This window comes from Rutilus rutilus (genome assembly GCF_951802725.1).
Source record: "Rutilus rutilus genome assembly, chromosome: 22".
Taxonomy (NCBI): domain Eukaryota; kingdom Metazoa; phylum Chordata; class Actinopteri; order Cypriniformes; family Leuciscidae; genus Rutilus; species Rutilus rutilus.
Window position 1 is genome coordinate 5,757,501 of NC_140227.1, and position 13,143 is coordinate 5,770,643.

At 38.5% G+C, this 13,143-nt stretch overlaps 1 protein-coding gene across 3 annotated transcripts in view; it reads right to left on the minus strand.

Annotated features, from left to right (window-relative positions):
• The window catches only part of fhit (fragile histidine triad diadenosine triphosphatase), a 346,802-nt gene that overhangs the window by 181,644 nt on the left and 152,015 nt on the right, over positions 1–13,143 (minus strand). The window lies entirely within an intron of this gene.

A 13,143-nucleotide genomic window follows, 5' to 3' on the forward strand; every position in this document is an offset into this window, starting at 1 on the left:
TAAATGCAGATATCTTAAATGGAAAACAAGACAAAATAATTAGGAAAGTGATTTCCGCAGTGAATAGAGAGACCTTGTGAACAATATACCAAAATGTAATTGAAAAACATTTATTTTGTGATAAGTTTACTACAAATACATTTACACATTGATGTACTTAATATAAATACCCTGCAATTGTTGGTATACTAAATTGCTATACTTAAAGTCTGCTAAATTGGAACAACTAATTTTGCACGTAATGCACTTTAGTTATCTGGAAGTAGTGCTGAGGTCCAACTAAAGATATACTTAAGTATATTTGATTGTGCTAAAATTTAACTATTGCAAGTACACTTTAGGTACACTTTAAATATATTATATTTAATGACTGATATTATATAGTAATCATACTAACCTTACTATTAGTGATGTTAAAACACATTTTAGGCTTAATATTAAGAAATATGCATTGTGCAAAAAAAAAAAAAAAAAAAACTCCAACTAAAGTTTATTATAATATTTATATCAGTAAGTTTCAAGCGATATTTCAGTAAATATGTTAATAGATTTGCACTACACTTAGTGTAAAACCCTCCACTAGGGTTTAGGCCCCCGATGTGAAGTTTTGAAGACTAAAAGCAGAGAGATGTTCTAACTCAATCCCCCCCCCCCCCCCCCCCCTCCGTCAGTATTGTGTCTCTCCAGGTCTCATGCAGGTGTGATCACTGTTCTGAACAATGATGACACATAAATCATTCCCATCTGAGAGGTGAACTCTCAGCCCTGCCTCACACACACACACACTCAGGCTTGCACAATGATCAGTCTCCGGAAAAGAGAGTGGGTAAAACTCAAAGTTTCATTCTCTGCGCTCAAACACACAGGTGCAGGCGTGATCACAGCTCATCTATGCCAGCTGAACAGAGCCAGAAACCGGTTCGCAGAACTGCTGTAGCTTCACAAAAACACATGGATCCCAGTTCCCAAATCTAAAAACACAACTGTCAACTGCTATTTATACAGCCAGGCGTTTGCCAAATGACAAAATTATTTTGGCCAAGAACCACCCACTTTCACAGGATAAGACTGTCTGGCTAATATGTAATGCGAATAACTTCAGTTTGTCATTTTGCATGACATTTATGAAGGATAAATCAGATTTCAAGAAAACTCTGAACAAAACAGAATATACAGTTGTGGTCGAGGTTGCTAATAAGCGGAAAACAAAACTCTTTAATATACACTACGTTTTGAAAGTTTGGGGTCAATAAGATTTCAGTGTTTATATAAACATATTTTCTGTCACTTTTGAACAGTAAAAACACATTAAATTGATCAAAAGTGACAGAAAATATGACAGAAAATATGTTTATACTTCCATTTCAAATAAATGCTGTATTGTTGAACTTTCTATTCATTAAAGAACCAAGAAAGTAATAAATTCAGCTTTGCCATGACAGGAATACATTCCATTTTATATTGACATACTGTAAAAACAGTTATTTTAAAGTGTAATAATATTTCACAATATTACTGTTTTTATGGTATCAAATAAATGCAGCCTTGGTGAGCATAATAAACGTCTTTCAAAAGCATTTAAACAGTAGTGCATGTCAAAGTTGACATCATTAAAATGTTTGTTTCTACATTGTTACATTGTAAAACTGTTTTGCTAATCTGAAATAATAAATTCAGTTTTTATAGCATAACAGATATCAGATATAATAGACAGTTATTTTAGACCTTCCTGGTGCTCGCTGACTTCCATAAACTGCACAAAACCAGCCAATGAGATTGGAACTTCCCTTTCCAGAAAGTTCTAGTTATGTTTGTGTGTAATATGCACTATATGAATGGTCCGTGGGCTTCCCCTGTCTGGGGCTATTCAACTGCCGTCAGTTTGGGCGACTGACAGACTCCATCTGACTATTCATGCATTAAATGCTGCACCTATATTGCCAGAGGACTGGCTGCTTCCCTTTTCCGTCAGTTTTTCCCCCTTCCTTTCTCTCGCTTCCAGCCTCCCTGACACACACATACTCACTTATCAATGTGAGTTATGTCAGATAACCTCTGATCAGTGCCACAGGTAGTCCAGTCACAGACAGAGACAAATCAGTTCAGGACGAACGTCTGTCTCTCTTCCTCTACTCTTATTTCGTTTCCTCACTGGATTCCAGCCTCTTTCTCTTCTTTCACTCGCAATTGTCTGTCTATCCTTCCCTTGCCTTACATGTTGTCTATCAACATTGTGTCCACTTGATTTAATTCATGTCAAGCTGTCCTGCTCTTGCAATCCCCATCTCACTCGCCCGTATTTTCTTCCACCCCTCACTTTTTTCATCATTCTTTCTTTTTGTGTGTGTATGTTTGTGAAATGCCGAATCATTCTATACGTCTAGTTAACATACACGCACTTGAGTTGTGAACCCAAGAACTGGTTCTTATTCAGATCCAGTTTCATGTTGAGAATTAAATAATGAACTAAATGAATTAGAACGGTCCCAAACAAAAGACAAATCAGTCCATTTTCAATGCATCCAGGGCTCGACAGTAAGGACTGCCCATTGGATGGAATTGCTGCATTGTTACAAAAGTCTGCCAATTTAAACTGTCAAGTGATTTTAACTATAGAGATGCATTTTTTACATTTACACTTAATCATTTAGCAGACGCTTTTATCCAAAGCGACTTACAAATGAGGAGAACAATAGAAGCTAACAATAAGACAACAATATGTAAGTGCTATGACCCTTCCCAGTTTAGTCTAACGCGGTATATGTACATAAAAACAAAAAACAAAATTGGATATAGAAGAGAAGAGAAGAGAAGAGAAGAGAAGAGAAGAGAAGAGAAGAGAAGAGAAGAGAAGAGAAGAGAAGAGAAGAGAAGAGAAGAGAAGAGAAGAGAAGAGAAGAGAAGAGAAGAGAAGAGAAGAGAAGAGAAGAGAAGAGAAGAGAAAGTGTTAATGGATCAAGTGTTGCCGAAAAAGATGCGTCCTCAGCCGTTTCTTGAAAAAGGTTACGGACTCAGCACCTCGAGTTGAGTTGGGCAGATCATTCCACCAGCAGGGAAAAGACCAGGTAAAGGTCAGAGAAAGAGATGTTGTGCCTCTTTGAGATTGCACCACGAGACGACGTTCACTTGCAGAGCGCAAGTTTCTAGTATTTGACCCTATGAATCACCCGCAGTTCAAGCCAGGGTTGCCAGGTCCTCAGTTTTTCTCTACACCAAACATTATTTGTAACGCAACTCCCATCCAATAAATCGCAAAGAGCTTTATTACTTCTGATAAGAAACAAAGTCCCAGCTTTTACATTTTGTCCATTTTATCACGACATTCAAACAATAAATGGCATTTTGATGCTCTTAAATGTGACGTGACAGATCACTGTAAGTTATATCTCGAAAAACTATCATCGCGATTACAATAGTAACCTCTAATATTATAGAGTACCACATGAGAAGGTTCAACCTGATCTCACGGGAAAACGTACAAATTCTACGAGGTGGCTAATTCGTACGAATTCATACGACCTCACTCGTACGAATTAGTCGATTTTTGCAAATTCGTACATATTTTACGAATTGCCCAATTCGTATGAATTCATACGAATGACCTACCCCTGACCCCGCCCCTAAACCTACCCATCACGTGGGTTTAGACAAATCGTACAAATTCGTACGAGTGAGGTCGTACGAATTCGTACGAATTAGCCAACTTTTTATCATTCGTACGAATTCGTACGAATTGGTCGTGAGATAGTGTTGGAAGGTTCCCTGTATAGTTTGCAGCATTATTTGGGAGAGATTTTATTTTGGTATCGGTATCGATAGACATCATTCTAATCGGCTATCGGTATTGGCGGAGAAATTTAGTATCGGTGCATCTTTGAGAATTGAGTTTGTGTGAAGTGAATCGTGTCTTCCTGCGCTTGAACAAACAAATAAACACAAAATGATCAAATATCCGGTTTGGCGATCCTTGTAAATACACTCGTTTATGTCTTAAGTGAACGTAAACAGTTGACAAACAAATCGGATGTGTACCATTATATTGGGTCCGTGCGTTAGCTCTTAAAGTGACAGAAGCCTAATATACCTTCTGCCGTCTGTGTCATTAAAGGGTTAGTTCACCCAAAAATGAAAATTCTGTCAGTAATTACTCACCCTCATGTTGTTCCAACCCCGTAAGACCTTCGTTCATCTTCGGAACACAAATTAAGATATTTTTGATTAAATCTGAGAGCTGGCTCACTCCTCCATAGGCTTCTAAGACACTATAACTTGCTGGCCCAGAAAATGCATTAAAGACATCGTTAATATAGTCCAAGTGACTCCAGTGGCTCAATCTTAAGTTTATAAAGCGCCGAGAATACTTTTTGTGCGCAAAAACAAACAAAAATAACGACTTTATTCAACTATTCATTTCCTTCTCTCTGGGCCTCGAGTCTTTTCACGTAGTGTTTAAGTGTAGCGCGTTTGTGTTGTATGTCACACGTAGGCTCACTATTGGGCGACGCTGGTCATGTGTGTGATACGTGGTGACGTGCAACACAGACGCACTACGCTTAAACACTACGCGAAAAGACCCGAGGCCCAGAGAGAAGGAAATGAAAAGTGGAATAAAGTCATTATTTTTGTTTGTTTTTGCGCACAAAAAGTATTCTCGTCGCTTTATAAACTTAAGATTGAGCCACTGGAGTCACTTGGACTATATTAACGATGTCTTTAATACATTTTCTGGGCCAGCAAGTTATAGTGTCTTAGAAGCCTATGGAGGAGTGAGCCAGCTCTCAGATTTAATCAAAAATATCTTAATTTGTGTTCCGAAGATGAACGAAGGTCTTACGGGGTTGGAACAACATGAGGGTGAGTAATTACTGACAGAATTTTCATTTTTGGGTGAACTAACCCTTTAATATTAAACAACAAAAGACAAAGATAAATTCACTCACTGCTCTTTACTGTATAACTTTTGTAGCTTTAACAAGGGTTAGTATGTTTTTCATTTATACAGCTACAATATTGTGTTATTTTACATTTGTTAATTCATTTTGTGTACCTGAAAATAACTGTTAGACTTTCCTGATTTTTTTTTTTTTAAAACACTGTTTATTTCATTTGTGTCTTTGTTCTGTTGTTTATTTGTGCTATTGCTAGCAATTTGCTTATGTGTTTAATTACTGACTGATCACTTGTCTTAAATCATGTTTAAACTTTAGATTACTTAGGCTAGTAGTTTTTGCTGTGTTTACAAACATGGAAATAAGAATTGTGAATATTTCGCTGGTATCTAAAATGTTGGTGTCATAATTTATTTGTGTCAAAAACACAATTTTTTGTCAGGCGAACTACAAATGTGAACTACTGGCCGTAGAAAGCCAGTAGAAAAAGTCCTAACCGTTGAGCCCTGGCATCACTCAAAAATAATCAAAAACTAGGTTTCAAATGTATGGGTTATTATGCTGAATCAGCTTAATGACTCACTAACTGACTGACTGAATCAGTCAGAGCTAAACCACATGTCACAGTCTTAGTCTCAGATGACACATCTAAATCCAAAATCTGTTCACTGACCGTCTGATTCATATTGCATACAAAAATGCCAATAGCTGACTGATATGACTAGTTTATATGTAGACTGGTCTCTGTACGTTAATCAAATGGCCTCTTCCTCTCTATCTTGGCCAGGTGAGTGAGAGATACAAGAGAAAACAAATATGACATGACAATTTTTTATTTATTTATATATATATTAAAATATATATTTAATATATGCATGCAGTGACCTAAATATAATCTGCATGTTTTTAATTACTGAATTAAACTTGGGGCATAAAATCTAAATTCAAACATTCTTAATATCATAATGAAAAAAAAAAAGAAGGACAAAAATAAAGAAGAGTATTTTATGTTTTTTTCTTTCAATTGGCAAAAAGAATAACCATAAGAGACACATATCAATACAACGAGTACATTTATAAGAACATGGCAAGTACATTTTACATTTTTTAAATATGTTTCCTTTGAAATGAAAATATATTTTCATGTTTATTTGTTAAGTACATCATTAATTCCAAAATCCTTAAGTACTAAAAGAGTCAATAATGGAACCGTTAAGGAACTGTATCCATTAAGTAGAATAACAATCTGAAACAGATATTAAATTCCTCATGATTGCCATCCCTAACGTGTACACACAAACACACTGCAGCCGGCCCCAGACAACAAGTGTGTGATTTCAAGCCCTGCCGTTTGCTGAAGGGGCTTCGGCAGCCTGATGCTCTGGCTAAAAATCCAATTTCATCCTGCCAGTCCGCTCCCGCAGATTTACCCACATCCACCTTGCGTGAGTGAGTGTACGCGTGTGTGTGTGTGTGTGTGTGTGTGTGTGTGTGTGTGTGTGTGTGTGTGTGTGTGTGTGTGTGTGTGTGTGTGTGTGTGTGTGTGAGTGTTCTTGTGGCCTGAAGCCACGTCTGGCTAAACTAGCATGAGAAACATCACATCACACACTGTGCCACATTCAAACACACACACACACACACACACACACACACAGGTGGGCTGGCAGGGCCATATTACAAAAGGTGCACATTTCTATTCAAACACACACACAAAAGAAGCTTTGCCCCCAGTCAGAGCATCATCCCCGGCAACATTCACAAACAAACAATACACAACTGATAAGCGCTGTGATTTGTTCTCAGCACAGTTCAGTTCCACAATCCACTGCAAGAGAACTGAAGCAATTCATTTGTCGCTGTTTACTTCTTGATATGACTCACATATGCGCCTAAACAACGTCTGCAAAGTGGAGAAAGAAAAAAGTTTGAAGATTTTTCAAGAGCGTACTTAAAGGGATTGTTCACCCAAAAATGTGAATTGTGTCATCATTTACTGACCTTCAAGTTGTTCCAAACCTGTGTGAGTTTCTTTCTTCTGTTGAACACAAAAGAAGATATTTTGACGTATGTTGGTTGCCAGACAGTTGACGGTAGCTAAAAATATATATACTATGGAAGTCAATGGCCACTGTCAGCTCTCTGGTTACCAACATTCTTCTAAATGTGTTCTTTTGTGTTCAACAGAAGAAAGAAACTCATACAGGTTTGGAACAACTTGAAGGTGAGTAAATTATGACAAAATTAAAAAATTTGGGTGAACAAAAAATTTGAATGTGAACATTTTCTAATGTGATTAAAACTAAGAGTACATGGTGATGAAAACAAATCAAGCTTTTTGGGAAAAACATGGCTCTACCTACATTTTTGCAAAACTCCAAAAACGTACCTATACATACAATTCACTGCAGTTTCCAGCTGAAATAAACACTAGGGCAGTAAAACACCTATTATTCCTGTTCACACAAATTTTAATAAATGAAGCTCAGCTGGTACAGCACTGCACTTCCGATGCGGAGCGCTCAGATATAAGTCCCGTGAAACACAAGTTGCGATAAAAGAGTTCAAAGACTTCTAAGCAAGCTAAAATGGCATGGTTGAAACAGCAAATGTGTCTTTAGCTCACGTTTGCTTTGGTTAGCACTATCGGTTAAGATTAGGGTCTGGTTTAGTGTGGGGTGCCACTCTGAACTGCTGTGATACATACAACAAGCAACTGAACTTGCTTTTAGGGCCACTTACTGGTCATTTCACTTTGAAACTGTCACAAAATGTGCAAGATGCAACATAATATAATTTTGCTGAAAATAATGTCACCACAGGCATGTATTTCCAGTGACCCTGGGTTGAAACAAACTATACAATGAACAATCTCGTCTTTCCTGACAAACCCGCAGAGGGGAACTGAGAGTTTTGGTGCGGTAATGGAGAATGATTCTTGGCTTTTCCAGGAACGTGGATGAGATTTCGGCACATCAGCGCACCTCTCAACACCGTGACAGTGAACTGCATGTCAGCGGTGGCAAGCTGTTGTCACCCGCACGCGACACACTGTTAGCCGCGGTATGCTAATGCGCTCACCTGGTTTTTCGTGTTGTGATTGCTCTGTCGTGTTCGCCGAATTATCCACGGGGCTCTACAATACCACCTGGCTCACATAACATGCACACATACAAACACACTCTCTGAAACAGTCAGATGTGCTCTTCTGAGCACAGAACAAAGCATCATGTTTTTTTTTTTTAATTCACAGGCTGCAACGAACACACACAATGATTTCTTAGAAAGCGAACCTGATCTACTACCATCATTAACTTCTAGCCGTCAAACTCACACACACACCCTAAATTAGAGCAGTGTTTCGTGTGTTGTGCTGCTTTCCCTCTGTGAAGGATTTTTTTTTTTAGTAACACAAGCAACACAAACTAGAATTTGACATTTTGCAAAGCAAAATGAACCGGAACAGTGCAATTGTCCCTAGCTTTGATTCTCTGAAAGTAAGGGGTTCACTGAACTAAACAACGATTTCTTAGATCTGAAGCCAGAGCAGCCCGTTTCTGGAGAAAATGTGGTGATTGCCTGTGCAAAACTCACCAGTGTCATGAACTCAAAGTCGTTTTATAATGCATGTTGTCTGAATTGTTTTATAAACATTTGTCTTTTAAATTCTGTTTTATATATACTGTAATAGTATTCAAACAAAGCTATAGATTCTGAAATTCTAAACTTTTCTTATTCCTAGCTTGTGGTGCATTTCAGTCATTATATTTGTGAGTTGAGTAAGTTTCAAAGTTGAGGCCGTTTCAGTGAGAAAACATGGTGGACGCAATGATGCATTGTCTGTAGTTTTGGCTAAATTTGTTGAGATGTACAAAATGTCATTTTTTTTTATGTACAATACAACTAGACAAGTTGCATGTACAAAATACAATAGCACTGTACAATTATGATATATTATCTATATAACCATTCCGTTTACGTGCTGTAAATTGTACTGCTTAAGTACTCCTTAAGTTTTTAATAAATCAAAAACACACCTGATACGCATTATTTATCATTTTGTAGAAGTGGTTAAAAAGTGTTTTTTGTAGAAAAGGTACATTGCCATCTTTAGCCAACCAAGGTGACTTGAACGCACCTGACTTCAAGATTACGAATTCCCCTCTTGAAAATACGAATTTCCCAGGATTATTTGAACACACCATTAGCATTAGGTTACTGATAAGTCTGATAGCTTAGATGTACCCTACACAAACGTTCAATTACAAATGAGCAAATGTAGCTGGTCTCCCTTCCTGATCAGGTCTGCTGGTTTTTTAGGATTTTTTGGGGGCAATTGTCAACTTAGGCTTGGAGCTAGACCAGCTTAAACTAGGCAAGACTAATAAAGTTCCGAATGGACTTTTCTAAAAGGAAGATTTTGCTTTAAGGTATTTGTCACGTTGCAGTGTGGTTGCTAAGGTGCTCTGGAGTGTTGCTAGGTGCTTCATGGACCCATTTAAGAGAGTCCATCCTCATATCTCTATGATATTCTGGTCTATAGATGCCCTTCCCTTCTAGGTCCCTCCGATGATTGTCTATGGTGTTTTTTGGATTTTTCTTTTACTGTCCACACCTCTCCTGATGAACTTGCATGTGGGAAGAGTTACACATTAAAGTTGTTTGTTCAAACCCCTAACCCCAAGTATTAGTAACAGACCACTAAACTGTATCGTGCCATTTATTATTAGCCTTATTTCTCTGAAAAGCATTGGGCGGCAAATGAACAAACAGCATGTTCTTAGAAACAGAGCCGGATCCGGTTCACAGAAACATTAACTTCCAACTCTACAAATCACAAATGCTCTAAGCAGTGCTATCTTATTTAGCTGTTGTTGTTGTTGTTGTTGTTTTCTTTATTTGAAGGTTTTACAGCTTAAAAAAAAAGAAAAAAAAAAGATACCAATTACCCCCCTTACTCGACCAAAGATGACAAACAAAACACCTGGTCTGAAAAATACAGCAGCATATGGATACACACACTCTCTACACGTGCACACGGGCGGCCTGGCCTCAGAATTAATGTAGTTCATTGGAAGTGGCAGGCGCTAGACTATTTGTTTATCGGGAGCCCGAAATGGCCGAGCACATGGGCATTGATTGGCTGAACACCGGTCTAATCCATGATGACATAATTGCGTTGTGTGCCATCATAACACGCTGAGCTGCTCCATTACTGAAACTCACTCATTAGAGTGCAGATATGAATTAATGGCCTACCAGGCCCCAGAAATGAACTCCTTGATTCACACACAATATCCTTCAGTGAAGGGGCAATCAGGCGGTGGCGATGAGAAAAGAGTCAACATCTGTGTTTCATGACCTGTGTTGCTCACTGTTGGGGTGCCTATCGCTCGCGTGTAAGTGATTATGCCACATTGACCTCATCTCCAAACAGAGGGAAGGCGAGGAGAGCAGAACCCAGAATGTGGAAGACTGCGAGAAGCCACCGCTCTCATTTGCATGCTCCCTGCACAGCCGGGGTCAAAAGGTTGCCCCGACCTGACTGCATGCCAAGACGGCAACAGCTGTTGACCATCCTAATGACCGGCCCTCTGCCCCGTGCCCATTCCCCACGGGGGGACTCATCCTCGACCTAGTGGCCATCTGCGCCAGTGCGTCTCCACCACCATAAAACACTTCTAACTAGAGCTGTCAGCGCCATTGGCCCGACTGATGGAAATTCAGATTCGGGACACTTGAATATTCGGCCGGTAATTACGCAGGTCAAAGCCACACGGCTCTCATTATCAAATATTAACCGACGAAAGATACATAAAGAGCTTTACGAAACCCGAGAGGTATGAGTGTATCTCGGCGAGAGTAAAATCTTCAATGCTGTCCCAAAAACTGTGAATGACACTGTTTCTTAAGCAGGTGCCGTGCTAGAAAGTGACAGATTGTGTCATCATTTACTCACCCTCATGCTGTTTCAAACCTGTATGACTGTGGAACAAAGAAGAAGATATTTCAAAGAATCTACAGGTCGCTCCTTTCAATGCAACTACAATGGATGGGGAATGAAGCTCTCTGGGTTCAAAAATGATTCGAAAAATATCAGAAAAGTGCTACTTAAAGGGTTGGTTCACCCAAAAATGAAAACTTTGAAGTTGGTCAAAGTTTGTTCAAAGTTGTTCAAAGTTGAAATTCTGTATGAGTTTCTTTCTTCTGTTGAACACAAAAGAAGATATTTTAAAGAATGCTGGTAATCAAACAGTTGACGGTAGCCATTGACTTCCATAGTAGGGAAAAAAAAATATGGAAGTCATTGGCTACAGTCAGTAATAATAATAATAATAATAATGTTTATTTTTTATAGCGCCTTTCAAGAACTCAAGGTCGCTTCACAAAATAATACAAATAATAGACAGACAAAAGAAACAAGCAATCAGCTTATTAGGCTATATCAAGCAAACAAACAGAAAAGCAGATGGAAACAAGCAGACACTACAAATAATGAACATAAGTCAAAGATAACAAACATATAAGCCTTTTTAGCAACATATACATTTCGGCAAAGTATGTAAAATAAAATAAAGGTGAGAGAGTGGTAGACAGAGAAATAGAATTGAAGATTATTTATTGAGCATGGTAAATATATGAGTTTTAAGTTTTGATTTGAAGATCTGGAGGTTGTCGATGGCACGAAGATTAGGGGGCAGTTTATTCCATAGCTTAGGGCCTACAACACTAAAAGCCCTACCACCCACAGTAGATAGTTTAAACCTGGGGACGACAAGCAAATTGTCATTGCTAGATCTAAGAGTCCGGGTTGCACCAACTCAGCGAGGTATTGAGGTGCGGGACCGTGACAGGCTTTATAAACTAAAACTAATAGTTTAAACTGGATGCGATTGACCACAGGAAGCCAGTGAAGTTGATGAAGGATAGGGGTAATATGTGCAGATTTTTTATTACATGTAAGTGCTCGAGCAGCAGAGTTTTGTACCATTTGAAGGCGATGTATTGCTTTGGTGGGTAGGCCGCTGTATAAGGAGTTATAGTAGTCCAATCTGGAAGTTATGAAAGCATGAATAACAGTTTCAGCATCTCCTAAGTTAAGAGAGGGGCGGATACGAACAATATTCCGCAGGTGAAAGAAGCCTGATTTAACAGTCTGACCGATGTGTGAATGAAAGCATAACGTGGGGTCAAACGAAACTCCCAGATTCCGCACAGTTTTTGAATGCCTAATCTGAACACCATCAATATCAATAAAAATGTCATGTCCGGGTAAACTCTTTGATTTGGGGCCAATTAACACGATTTCAGTTTTCCCAGCATTAAGCTGTAAGAAGTTATCAGACATCCATGTTTTAAGTTCCTGAAGGCAGGAGATAACAGAAGCAAGTGGACAAGCTGAGTTGGGGTTAATCGTGAAATAAATTTGAATATCATCAGCGTAACTATGAAAGTTGAGACCATGCCGTCTGATGATCTGGCCTGGTGGCAGCAAATAAATGAGAAATAGAAGAGGACCAAGTACAGAACCTTGAGGTACACCATGAGAAATAGGGACAGTACGGGATCGATTCTCACCTATCCTGTCAACTGTCTGGTTACCAACATTCTTCTAAATATCTTATTTTGTGTTCAATAGAAGAAAGAAACGCATACAGGTTTGTAACAACTTGAGGGTGAGTAAATTATGAAATGATTTTCATTTTTGTGTGAACTATCCCTTTAAGGCTGAAATACACTATACATGACTTTTGCTACAATTTACAGGCTGGAGGATTCAACGCTAAACTGCCGAAAAACAGTCGGCAGATTTGAGTTGACAGATTTTACAGAAAATGATAGGCACAAAGTCCAACTTTATGCTTCAGACTATGATTCCATTCAGTCAGAGGATATATTTCGAGGCAAACATATATTGTTTACATTTGGCATGCATCTCCTAGCAAAATGGCACGTTTCTGTGTAAATTTGTTGCGTTTGGAATGACCTAAAAGTCTGTTAGAGAGTGATCCCAGAGGTTTAGTTTATGATGTCCAGTCTTTCCTCTGTTACCATTTACAAATCAGCAAATGTGTGATGCCTAACATTTAAAATTCTGTTCATATGTTTTAAAGTCATACTGTAAAGTACTGTATTATGCTCCATATTCCAACTAAGTTGGAACCAACTAATACTTCAAAAGCATTAGTCTTTGAGTCTTTATGCACCGAAAACCTTGACATCCTCTTCATGAGAAAGCGTCTCGTAAATGAACCAT